Consider the following 12,906-nt stretch of genomic DNA (forward strand, 5'->3'; position numbering starts at 1 on the left):
ACATCTGTTGCTAAATGTGGACTGAAAGAAGTAATGCAGCATATGTTAGGCTGTGGGGATACCGGTGGGGCCTAATGCTGCATGTAGCAGTGAGCAGGTCCTGCATCTTTAGGGGGGTTTCTTTAAGCTATTTGTGTTTTGGCTTACCAGAGTTTAGGGAGGTGGCTTAACTTTGCCTGCTTGCTTTGTTGTTGCATGTAAAATAGCATGCTTCAATGTTAATTTGCAATTTATTCTGGTATTTTTTTGTAATCTTTAACCCATGGGATGATTACTGTTGTTGTTTTCATATGATAACAATGGATTTCCTAAATTTGATGTATTGCATCTTAACTATATTGATGTGGATGAATTGCTGTACTCCCCAGCTAGATAAATGCCTTCCCATGTACTGGCTGTGGGGCTATGTGGTTTTAACAGCACCTAATAAACTCATGCATTGCATGCAGTTCACAATTTTACCTTGTGTCTTCTCAAAAAGTAAACACAAGATATAAAAACCCCAAGCCTTGCTGCAGCTAACCTGGGTGTACTTTTTTGTGGTGTTTTTCTTCAGATCCTTACTGACGATGGTGATCATTGGAGGTATAAATACTGAAGGATACGTCATTTACAGACAAGATCTTTGAAGTTTATTTCCTTCAGGCAGCAGTGGTAAGTAAAACGTCTGTATTGTGAATTTGTACATAAGTAGTGCTTTAGTCCTCAAAAATAACATATTAACCATAATTAAACAGCAGCAGGAGTACAGGATTCTGGCTCTGCTTCCGAAAGTTTTAAGTTTTTTTCTTTTTAGCTTATTTATTCTCATATTAAAAATAAGCTATATGAAAGGCGTGGTTTTTTTCCACTGTTCACTTACAAGAATATGAATCCTTAGCTCATTTATTTCTCCCTTTAATACGTTATCAATGTAATGTTATTCATTGTTCTTTCTTCATCAAGAAGCTTTTTTTGCACCATAGATCATTGGCAGTATCTGTGTGTGATACTGGTCACAGCCAGTCACCTTATGTATTGAAATCTGAAGAGTATTTCAGCATGGAGACTATTTCTCAAAAAATGAAAGTTAAGCAGAACTTTAAAAAAAAAAAGACAATGCACACAATAAAACAGTGGCCAGTCTGTGAAAGTTTTCTGTAGGATATTAGAGATGTAACATCTTTTTAATTAGTTAGAGAGATGAGCTCTAATTGAACTATTCATTTTGAGTGTGTGGACTTCTGGTGACCAATATAATGTCAGACGCGCAAGAGTTCTATCTGTATGATTTTTATTCTATTTGTTATGAAACTAACTATATAAACACTTGCGGTAACACAGAGAGAATATTTCTGATGTGGCAATAGAGCTAATTTTCCCAGTCATTATCTGCTGTTAATTTAATGTGTGGCAATATCTGAAATTTAGGGATGATTATATGGTAGTAGATTTTTGGTTAGCTGTACAGCTCATCTATGAGCAAACCAATTAAGATGTAATTTCAGAATATAATTGAACTCCTAATGGGGCACTTTAATTCACTTGAAATTTACATATTCGCCTTTTTTTTGTTTTAATAGGCAAGTCCAAAATGAGGGTACAGCTTCATTTTTGAACTTACGAATAGAGCAACTTCATCTTAGGCTTTTCAAAATGAAATGTGTGAAATGCTCTTGAATAGGAGGATGGAGATTAATAAGCTACTTAGTTCACAAAATCTGAACTTTGAATAGCTCTCACTGGCTATTTATTTGAAGAATAAATCTTGTGTTGTTAGGATGCCATGATGTTACTGATACTCTTTTCACCTGCAGCACACCACCACCTGATGCAGTAGAGTGAAAACTGAGCCACTTGCTACAAAGTTTGCTCAGCATTCAGAACTAATTTTCTCCCTTTATGCATGTCTGAGCAGCTGGGATCAGCTGGGAAAGAGCTTGTTCTGCAGATCTCTATTACTGATTTTTCAAGCAGCATGAATAGAAAATTCTTGGAACTGTGTTGTTAGTGTCAGTTTGGCCTGACAGAGGATCAGGGCTGGGACACGCAGGGTCAGGGTACATGTTGCTTCCATATTAAGTACCTCATTTCTGTAGCGTTTGTAATGTATTGCTGTTTAACTTCCTGATGAGTATCATTTTACATAAGTCAGAGGATTTGTATGTAACCTCCCCCTTCTTTTTTCCTTTATCTACTGTGGGATTTTCAGCCCGCATTTAACTGCAAGGGCACTGAAACAGCATGTGACTCAGCTCCATATGCAGTGGACGCTGGCAGATGTGTCTGGGCTCAGGCAGCCCTGGTTCCATTGGATTTGGAATCATTTTAGGTTTCCCAGCTTCTAGATGAAGCAGTAAGAGAACAGCAGATGGGAAAGAGTTAAAAAGAGTGGCATGCATAACTGAATTACATGACCTAAAACAAGGAAACAAACGATACAAACAGTAGCTGTTTGTTCGAGGAAGGCTCAAATTAAGAAAGAAATGAAGGCAGTTCTTTTTTCTTTCCTTTTTTTTTTTTTTCCCCCAGAATGGAAGACCCTTTTCATATGAAAGTACTGAGCTGAGGGAGATTACTTATACCTATGTGATGCTGAGGTTAAATTTTGTAGTGGTGTTGCTGCTGTTTCCTTTAAGGGTAGCCTCTGAATATGTTTCAGTTGTTCTAAACTGGGGAACTATCACACTTGGTAAAGGAAGACTGGGGAGTAAATGGCAAAGTTAGCATTTGGGTTAAGAAGAAATGTTTTTTGTGTGTGAAAAACTGGGATGGGGAAACTGTGTCTGCAAGGTTAATGTTTTACTGCTTATTTCCCTGAAGCTTTAATGCGTACCTGTGGATAGTGCTCAGAAAACTAGAAAAGAAAAACATTTAGCCCTTTCTTTAAATACCTTAGATTTTATTTTGTTCTTGTTTTGCCTACCATTACTAGACTGATCACAGCTGTGTAGGTGCATGCACGCATTGTTTCTATTTCATTTGATCTATTTTTAAATGTAGGGGCTCTCTGTATTTAATACGCATTACTGTGCTTGCAGTCTTAATGCTTCAAAACCTTAGTGACCTTGGTTCACCCTCCTGTACCTTGCACATTATCATGCAGTCTTTAATTATATGATAACATGCTATTTTTCCCCTTAGAAGGAAATCCTTGCATTACATAGGTGTCATTTAATCAGTATGGAGCTATCTGTTATTTTTAATTGTTCTGTGTGTGGTTCCAGAACTTCTGTACTGTATAATTTTCAAACCTTGCTATGAAGATAGAATTAGGAATTTGCTTTTGTTCCTTAATGTATTTTTTAGCATCAGGTTTTCTGACAAAAGGGACCCTGTCTGTGACTCCCAAACCTTCTGCAGAAATATTTTCTAAGAGCTCCTTGCCAGCCCTTTGCTGAGTTTGTTTCAGGAGCTGCAGATCCCCAGGGTACTTGCTGCAAGAAGATTCTTTCATCAAGAAGAGAGCGAGAGCAATGGCTCTTCATGAGAAGTGTAGGAAGTGGAAGGTTTGTGGGTCTAGGCATCTTGCTTTTTCTTTTCCTCTTTCCTTTTCCATTTTTCTTGGTATCTAGCTTCCCACTGAGCCATTTTTATCATACCCCAGCTTCCCGCACACCTCTCGTCCCATCTCTCTGTCATGTAGGTCTGCCTTGTCTCTATTTTCTTCTCATTCAAGTAATTTCTGATGTCAGCTAGTTTCTTTTCCAAGTTCATTATCCATTCTTGCACAGTACCATTCTTCCCTAATTTCACATACTTTCCCAGATTACAATACCATTCTGGCTCCAGATTTGCACCTGTTTCCCCATGGCACGTTCATGCAGGTGGGCACTGGCAGTGCTGGAACAGCTGCCCAGAGAGGCTGTGGATGCCCCGTCCATCCCTGGAGGTGTTCAAGGCCAGGTTGGATGGGGCCCTGGGCAGCCTGGTCTAGCATTAAATGTGGAGGTTGGTGGCCCTGCATGTGGCAGGGGGTTGGAGATTCATGGTCATTGAGGTCCCTTCCAATTCGGGCCATTCTGTGATTCTGTGTATCTTCTGCCCCTGGTGCTGTTCTGGAAAGTTTCATACAACCCTGGAACAGCAGGCAACTTTCTGCCAAATTATGTCCTTTCTGGAGTGCAATTATGCATTGAAATTGTACATTTCAAGAACCGTATGTTTCAAACAGCTTAGATTGTGTAGTAGAAGACAGTCTGGAATTTATGAGCGTTTTTAGTGCACATATAGTGGTGTTAGCATGAACACTGGATTTTCTCATCCATAAACTGAGATGGCACTTATTGATTTGTGCTATTTATTTCAACATGTGAAAGAAAACAGAATTACATGTTACAAGTCCTCATTTTTTTTTCTTTTAATCACATAGAAGAGAGCAAAAATTTATCAGAGAAATACAGCATTAATAAAATAGACTGGTTATGCAAGCTTCAGAAGTATGAGTGAGGCTTACATCTGTTGCTTGGTTTTATCTTTTTAAACAGTACGTGGAAAATTCTCGTAGCCTGATAGAATTTCATATTGGGCAATAAAATGATAGGTGTGTTTAGTCCCATGTGCCATCTCCAGCTGCATGCCATGTAATGTAGGCTTTGAGAACTTTCTGAGCTGCTTAACTCTGAGACCAGGCCTCACCATCCAACCTTCAGAATTTATGAGACTGTTTTATTATGCTGAAGTATGTAATATATGACATATGACATATGCGTTACATATGACATGTAACATATGACATATGCGTTGCATACACAGTCCTTCCCTAAATAGTTTTTCTTAGAACTGTGTCATTACTAATGTTTTGTCTGCGATTATTCTAAGACAGAAAAGGAGCAGTGTTATGCTGCATCATTTTTCTCTCTGGAGCAGCCTGCGGTCCAGATTTGAGGGACAGCTTTTCCAGAGTTTTCCTTAAAACTGAACCCATTTGTCGTTCTCACAGCCCTGATGTTTCTCTGGGAGCATTCGGTTCTCCATGTCTCTCCATCTTTTATTATGACATGGTGTTTTTTTGTGAAAGTAGAAGTTATTTTCTGTAATGCAAGATGCAAAGCAATTAAGCTATCATCAATTTAAGGAAGGAGAAAAAAAAAAACATACTAAATTTGAAAGTTAATTCTACAAAATTTTTGAAAAAATATATTTATGTGTTATTACTCTATAATATCACTACTTTTAGGTACATTTTAGAGCCAAACTGTAGTGTATGTTTTAAATATAATTGATTTAATAAGGCATTCTCTGCTTTAGCAGAATATTTTTGCCAAGTGTTTCACATTTCACCAGAGCAGTGAGTTTGCTTTCAGTGATCCCCTTTTCTTCTCTCCAGATCAAATACAGGCTGGTGTTTCATTGGAACGCACTGTAAACAAACACTCCCCACTGCAAAGGCTTTCCATTTTGTAACACTGCACTAGAGAACACCCCAACACGTGTAAATATCTTCAGACATTGTTTTTGTTAGTAAATGAACCAAACTCAATGGTTTAATTGTAATCTCAACGTAAAATCTGTAGGTAATGCAAAAATTTATGATACTGAGGTTATTCTCTCTCAGTAGTTTAATAGAACAGCTGTTCTATTACTCATCTTGTTATATACCTTTTCTTATCAACACTAGATGTACATTCCCATGGATTTTGAATTAGTTGCCTGAGAGCTAGCTTCATTCAGTCCCACTGACCTGCACATCATCAGAAGGTTTTGGTTTCTTTTATTTTTTCTGTCCATGATATTAGATAGTTTTAAAAATGATAATCCTTCTATTTTCCTGTAGTTTTTGGAAAATTTAAGTCACTTCATCTTCCTTTGTCCTGCGAGAGCTGTGTGTTTAAAATAACAGCTGATAGATATGCTGCCATTTTTTTGGTGAATTTTACAAAATCTTTAAAGGAGCAATGCATTTGGAGCATAGTATCTAAGATAAACAGAATTATTCATTTCCACTGTAACAACAAACCATATTCAGAATTTTGATTTTGCTTTCATGATTCAGTCTGAAACAACGATGTGCTGAAAAAGAAACTCAAGGGTAACAAATCTTAAATTCAGCTGTTAGTGGAAACCTAGGAAACCACTGTTTTTCTTGATAGGAATTTGGCCTGAAAGGTTGTGGAGGTTTGATTTTAGTCTTGGTTCTGTTTTTTGTTTTTTTTTCCCATCTCCATTTTGCTATTCTGTTTTGTTTCATTTTTCCCATACTATAAACTCACATCCCTTTTAGGCTTGAGGGCTTGCTTTCATAGTGCAAATCTATAGAAACGATTAAGAAAAGTGTAAAAGCAAAGAGGCATTTCTCTGCTCTGGTTCTTCATCAGCCAGCTGGATCTTGATCAGTGGCTGCATGTTCCAGGCACAAGTGTCCCTGCAGCAGAGGCCTGGCAGAATGGTTCCTACCTCCTGCGCCCCTTTCAGTGCAGGAGAACACTCAGCAGCTTGCCTGGAAAGTGATGAACTCCTGGCACTCCCAAGTGCATTTTGTGTACAGCCTTGTTTTGGGGTTTGCACCCCAAATTTTTGTGTCACTAATGTTTTCCTAGGTCTCACCTGGCTTCGTACCACCAGCTTCTGCAATTTAGGTAGTATAGCTGGAGTTGCAGCTGCTTATTTCCTGTGAGAAATAAGAGCTTTGAAATTAATTCTTGCTTTTTGCTAGTTTGTCTTGAAACAAGGTGTCTTCATTTTTCAGACTCGTAGCTGACTTCTTTCAGCATATTTCTGCTAAAGGGGGGCATCTACATAGATTGATTTCTCCTGATTTGAGTGAATCTCACAAGCATCTTCTGTCCCTTCTCCTTAACAATCCAGTTCAGTGAAGGGCTTTTAAATTCAAACTAGCGATGCTTTTAAATTTAAACTTATGCAGGATCTCTAAAGAAGAGAGATACTCTTCTGAAAACCTGTGGTTCAAAATTGTCATTTAAAACAGGATTTTTTAACTTAGTTTTCAGGATAGAGTTAAAGAGTTATCAATGAGATAAGATTTTCACCAAGCTGGTTCAGTAGTGGTCACAGTTCATTTTAACTTTTTAGTCTCCCAAACTAAGATTGCATCACTTCAGAGGATTCATTAATTTTTCACTGGATTTTTATCATCAGCGTTTGAAAGTCAGCAGGTGCCATTCAGAGGAAAAAACCATGCTTGAGCTGGAAAGAACAGGTAAACTAAACTTTCAATTTGAAGGGTAGCATTTAAAAAAAAACAAACTTTTTGACCAACTTCTCCATGTTGGTTCTTTATGCAAGAAATAAAACTATCCAGGACATGAATCCCAGCATGAATTTACCAAAGCAGCTGTAATGTGTTTCAGATGCATGTTGTTTAGGGAACCAAATGCTATTATTTTTATACAATTGACACATAAATATTCATTGTTGAATCTTAAGTATGATTTGAAAATAGTTTATGAGAAGGCAGACACATAATGGTTCTCATTTAATTGCTGTTTTGAAAAAAGGAACAGGAAATTGAGAAGGAAACCTGACTACAGGTGTGCCTTCAATAAAAGGCAAAGAGAAAAAACTAATACTGTATATTATAATGTATGGAATTTGTCCTCAGTTAATTTGTTTTTTTGCTTACACTACAAATTCTTGCTTAGAAGTTTTATACAGTTCATAATGTAGACACTGATTCAGGTATGTATCTTTTTTTTCTTTATGCTTTAATTTTATTTCAACCAGTTTGAGTGGCAGAAAGTGACTTTTTATAGCATAGATTGTGTAGCAGATGAACAGCTGACAGCAAGCATAATGGCAGCCTGGAATAATCTGAGTTGTAGGTGTTCTGGCTGGAAGATGCTCATTGTGCTGAATGAAAGTCTCATGTAGTAACTTTCAGTTTATATTGTATTCTGACAGTAGGGAATTAAATAAATACCCAAGACACATATGCTTCAGATGTTGTTGTATATGTATCTCTTGAAGAAGAAATGTTTCATAGTCTGAAAGGAAATCCAGCAAGGAGATGCTGGCATTAGTCAAAGTTGGTTTCTTCATTCTATAGATGTGAAAGTTTGTGTCTTCCAGAACAGAACACCTTCTGGTATGTACTGCCCAAATGAAAGCACTGTAATGTAGAAACAACTCCAAATGACAGTCATAATTTTTTAGGATGGAGAGAAAGCACTTGGTCATTAATTGCATGTCAATGTTTGGCCTCTTTATGGACTTTTAAAGCCCAGGTATTCAGGAGATCGTGCTGAAGTTTTTGAGTTCCTTGTATGTGGTATGAAATTTCACTGCTGGAGAAAGGAAGAAAACTTTGCCTGATGAAAACGTAATGCCAGTATTTCTGTTAACTTGCAGGAGTTTAGCTATCTGCTGCTAGCTGGGAAACGTGATGAATTCAGCATTACCTGAGGTGATACTGACATATTAATTTACCAGTGTGAAAGATTAATCAGGAGATCATTCTGCTCAGATAACATTCTAATAGTTATAACACCACCGACAGCATAGAAGTCTTAATAAACTGACTTTAGCCATTACATCAGCAGAAATTTATGCACATGCCTTGGTAAAGTTAGTATTTATTAAAATGGTTGTGATCCTTGAAGAGCAATCATTGAGAACAAGTGATGCCAGAGAGAAGCTCTGTTTTTCTGCGGAGAGGCACTTCAAACCATGTTACTAATTCATTTGTATTCTGCAATTGCAAACTGTGCATCTTCCACGGTAGCAAGTTAGTACTCTAAGTAAATGTGTAGAACTTATAAGCAAAAATTAGTAGTGTAAGGAGTGTAATATAGGAGATGTTACTTTAAAAATGCAACATTGCCAGTATTTAGCTGATTTGGTGGTCTGTGATGAGTGATAGTGAGACTGTGGATAGCCCTCATACTTGAAATCCTCTGTGGTTTTTGTTTTTTTTTTTCTTTTAGAAAGATTTGAGAGAAAACAGAGCCAGGCACCTTACTTCCTTACTTAAGATGATGATACAGAATTCAGTGGTTACTAAAATGTCTTTCTCTGTTTGAGTTGCTTACTTCATACTTCTTTCCAATATCTTTTGAGTGGTAATTATTATAAAATACTGGTGCATGCATGAAAATGACCATTTTCTTGTCTTTTTTTTCCTTAAGATTCCACAATGGTCAAAGATTTAAAATAATCTTTCCAAATCTCTACAAATGTGTGCTGTTTCACATGACAAAACTAATTCAATCTCTGCCTGTGTGTTTAGAGTGATGGGGATACAACACTAAACACACGTGTTTTTATTTAGTCGGTTTGATGTTAAAAATAACAAATAACTTTGTATTCACAATGTGAGCAGGATATTGATATTTCATCTTGGCAGCACATAAGGCCTAGTAACATGCTTGGGTTTATTTTGCCACGCCTAGGACATAAGAAGGATCTTTCTAGACTCCTACTATCAAAATGGATCACTCCTTTACATTGATACGCTGATAAGTTTTACAAAAAAATGATGTTTTTTGGCTCAACTGGAAATAACAAAGTTAAACATCCACTGTAACTCCTGTGTGAGACTGCTGTTTGCATATAGCATGCAATGTCCTGAAATCCTCTCATGTGAGAGAATAACTGGTCCTGACACAGCTGTTTTTTCCCAGTGAGGTTCGATGCTCTGTATTATGTCAGAGATCAGATTAGATTTTTACAATTGTCCCTTCTACACATACAAAGTTGTGCATTCTATGAGTAGCTCTGATCTGGACTGCAGGAATGCCAGGCTAAAATTCCACTTGAAAGCATAAAAGCTGCCTGACAATTACACGTGAGCCAACATGGGTGTTGTGACTGAGCTGATGGAGCTCCAGCAGCAAGGTCCAGAGATGTAAAATGTGCATCACGTTGGGTAGTGCACCATTGGGAAGCAGGGAGAAGAAGGGAAAGCTGCCTTTCCCTTTGCTTCTCTTTTCCCTAGTGAAGCAGGCTCTACCAGCACATCCTTAATGTACAAAGTCAGATTCAAGTAGTTCTGCAAAAGAGTAAAGTGCTGCTAATCGATAAGATGCTTTCAGACTGGAATTACTTGTTGTAAAAGCATCTTTTTGTGTGAAGATGAGAGTAGTGCCTTCCAGTGGGATGTAGTTTCTCTTCTATCTGTATATCCACGTGGCTTATTTTACTTTCCTACCCAAGACAGGTATGTGATCCTCTGGTTACCTGAGAGAGAATAAGGGAAATCTAAAATTTCAAAGGCCAGAAGGGGGCAGGTTTCTGACTTCCTTTGGCACTTCTTGCAGACCCTAGATTAAAGGTTGCCTACTCAGAACTTACCTGATCTCATTTTATTGCCTGGAAATGCTAGCATGCGCACAGCTTTACGTAGGAAACCATTTCCACATTTAATTATCTGTTATAGTAAGAAATTGCTTTTAATCTAACATAAATAGAGTTCTACCCTTCACTGAGATGGGCTTCTCTGTATTAGTAGTTACTGAATGTCTTTATTGAATGTTGTATTGCTGCCCGTTGTTACATCAAGGTATGCCTTTTCCATCTCCTTCCACTGCACGTTTTAGCATCTTCCTTCAGTATTTGGCAAGAAGTAGTGCCAATTTGGAAAAATTTTATGAAAACCATTTATTTTTAAATGATCCACTAAATGGAGTGCTAAGAAGCACAGTGTGGCATACCTTCGCTATGGCTGTCTAGTATAAAATTGATGTGTAGTGTACCAAGTTTCCAGCTGTGCTACTGACATGCCTTATTACTTTATCCCCAGTTTTGCTGATGGAAACAATATGCTAGATATTAAATAGAATTTAGGGAGTCAGAGAGAGTGGTGAGGTGCTGGAACAGCTGCCCAGAGAGGCTGTGGATGCCCCATCCATCCCTGGAGGAGTTCAAGGCCAGATTGGATGGGACCCTGGGCAGCCTGGGCTGGTATTAAATGTGGAGGTTGGTGGCCCTGCATGTGGCAGAGGGGTTGGAGATTCATGATCCTTGAGGTCCCTTCCAATTCGGGCCATTCTGTGATTCTGTGAGTTTTTTGAAGGCTAAAACATTTATTAAGGATGCCCCAAATATATAGTTAAACTTCTGCATTGGGAAATGGTTGCACTGCTGCATATTTAGGGACTGTGCTCCAGGCAGGGTCTTGCACAGCTTCTCTGGGAGGTGGTGTGACTGGCTGGGGCCCTGAGAGCAATCCTGGAGGAGCAGCTGAAGCCGTAAGTGATGTTTGGTTCTGGTCAGGGGTGAGTCAGGAGGATTACACTTTGGACTTAAGGAAAAGAAGGGCCTGACTTCTTCCTCCATGATCCACTCCTAAATCCTGAACTAAGTGTGTAAGAAGCTAAAACCAGTTCAACTGCTCAGCCTAGGATCTGAACTCGGTGGCACTGGACTGAATGAAGGAAGACAAGGAGAGGTGACTGGAGGCTGCAGGCTCTGCCTTACACGCAGGGAGCAGTTCTTGGAGTAGGGTTGTGCTAGAGGACTGTATTCCTTACAGTAAGCCTTAGCTTAGATTGAGGGTCATGGAATATTTAGGATAACGGTATATAGTCACCAAAAGAAAAAGAGAAAAGTGTAGTATACTCCGTGGACTGATATAATCATCAATTCATGTAGAAATAAAAATTCATAAAAGATGAATCTTGAGTTGAACTATATGTTTTAGCATTGAACTAAATGATCATTTAGAAATGATGAAAAGGCAATTTTAAAGGAGGCATTTGAGGGTACAGTCAGGGATCATAAGCAATTAAGTCTGAGTTAGGTCCTGGCTTTGTGGAAATTGGTGGCACAACTGGAAAAGCTTTCTTGTTACTTTCATAAAGTGCAGTGCTGTGTTGATTACGGTGTGCTTCATTGCCACGTTCTGGATCTGTATGTCATTTGAGATATCTGCACCTGCTTTTAGATTTGACACGTCTTTAGATATGTTTGCAGCATGTTTTGTAATACCAGCTGTAGGCTACAGATTCCATATCAGCTAATTTTTTCTTATCTGTCCCTGAATTCATCTACTATGATGTACCAATGGCAACCTGAAAGAACAGCGTCTGAATGTTGAAGCCATGTCTGTTCATTTCCATTATTATTTTTCTGTAATAAAAGGATTTTAAAAAGAGGGAAAAAAAAAAAAGAATATCTTAGTGGAATATTAAAGATGTTTGTAATAGGATTCTTTTTGAGAAGCTTTTTTAGAGAAATACGTAGGCAATCCTTGAACATTAGAAGAGCCAGCATTTTATCTAACCTTGACCCACCTCAAACACAAGACTGCAGTAGTTTCAGATAGAGATGTTGAACTCTAAAGCCCTATGCTTTTTACCTTTGACATTTCATCACTCTTTATTAAAGAATGTTGTGGTTAGCTGTCTACCTGATCAGATAGGTTTAATTTTTTTTAACACGCATCTTTTGATCGGTTTCAGTTATTATGTCATTGGATACGTTTTGATGAGAATAGGAAATCTGAGCCCTTTGGCCAGTCCTTTTCAGGAATCAAACTGCTTCTTCATCTGCGTTTCAGCAGTTTGTGAATACAGCTCCAAAAATGGCGTTAGAGGTTTTGAAAGCAAACCTCCTGCATGTCTGTTAATTTACTCTGTTAATGTACACCAGTCCATACTGGTGCCAAAAACCCTCTGACTCCCCAGGAGATCCATTCTTAATGCTGTCCCATTCGGATGTTTCCCTAGCGTGATGATGGGTTTAGCATGTGATGGTGGGACACCGACAGCTATTGCTTCATAGATAGACACTTGCATGGCATGGGTTCTAAATGCACAACATCCCAGCTTGTGCCAGGGCTGCTGACAAGCTGCATGCTTATTAGTGTTTCCATTTGCTCTGGACAGGGAGGCGGAAGGAAGGTCACACCTGGGCTGCAGGCCTCTGAGCAATCCATCCCCAGAGCGAGCTGCACTTTGTAAGTTTTCCACAATATAGGTAGTACTAAAGCAAGGTAATTACTAGTGTTAGAAGTAATGGACTTACTAAGTT

General features: G+C 38.4%; 1 protein-coding gene across 7 annotated transcripts in view; it reads left to right on the forward strand.

Annotated features, from left to right (window-relative positions):
• Positions 1-527: 527 nt before the first annotated feature.
• Positions 528-12,906, forward strand: part of MBD5 (methyl-CpG binding domain protein 5) — a 76,291-nt gene continuing 63,912 nt past the window's right edge. For 6 of the 7 annotated variants that reach the window (XM_010713994.3, XM_010713996.3, XM_010713990.3 and 3 more), the window contains exon 1: positions 529-654. The gene's annotated coding sequence lies outside the window, so the exon portion shown is untranslated. Of the gene's footprint in view, positions 655-12,906 lie in introns of all 7 variants that reach the window. The other variant, XM_019617307.2, reaches the window with a different exon arrangement.

This window comes from Meleagris gallopavo, chromosome 7 (assembly GCF_000146605.3).
Source record: "Meleagris gallopavo isolate NT-WF06-2002-E0010 breed Aviagen turkey brand Nicholas breeding stock chromosome 7, Turkey_5.1, whole genome shotgun sequence".
NCBI classification, from domain to species: domain Eukaryota; kingdom Metazoa; phylum Chordata; class Aves; order Galliformes; family Phasianidae; genus Meleagris; species Meleagris gallopavo.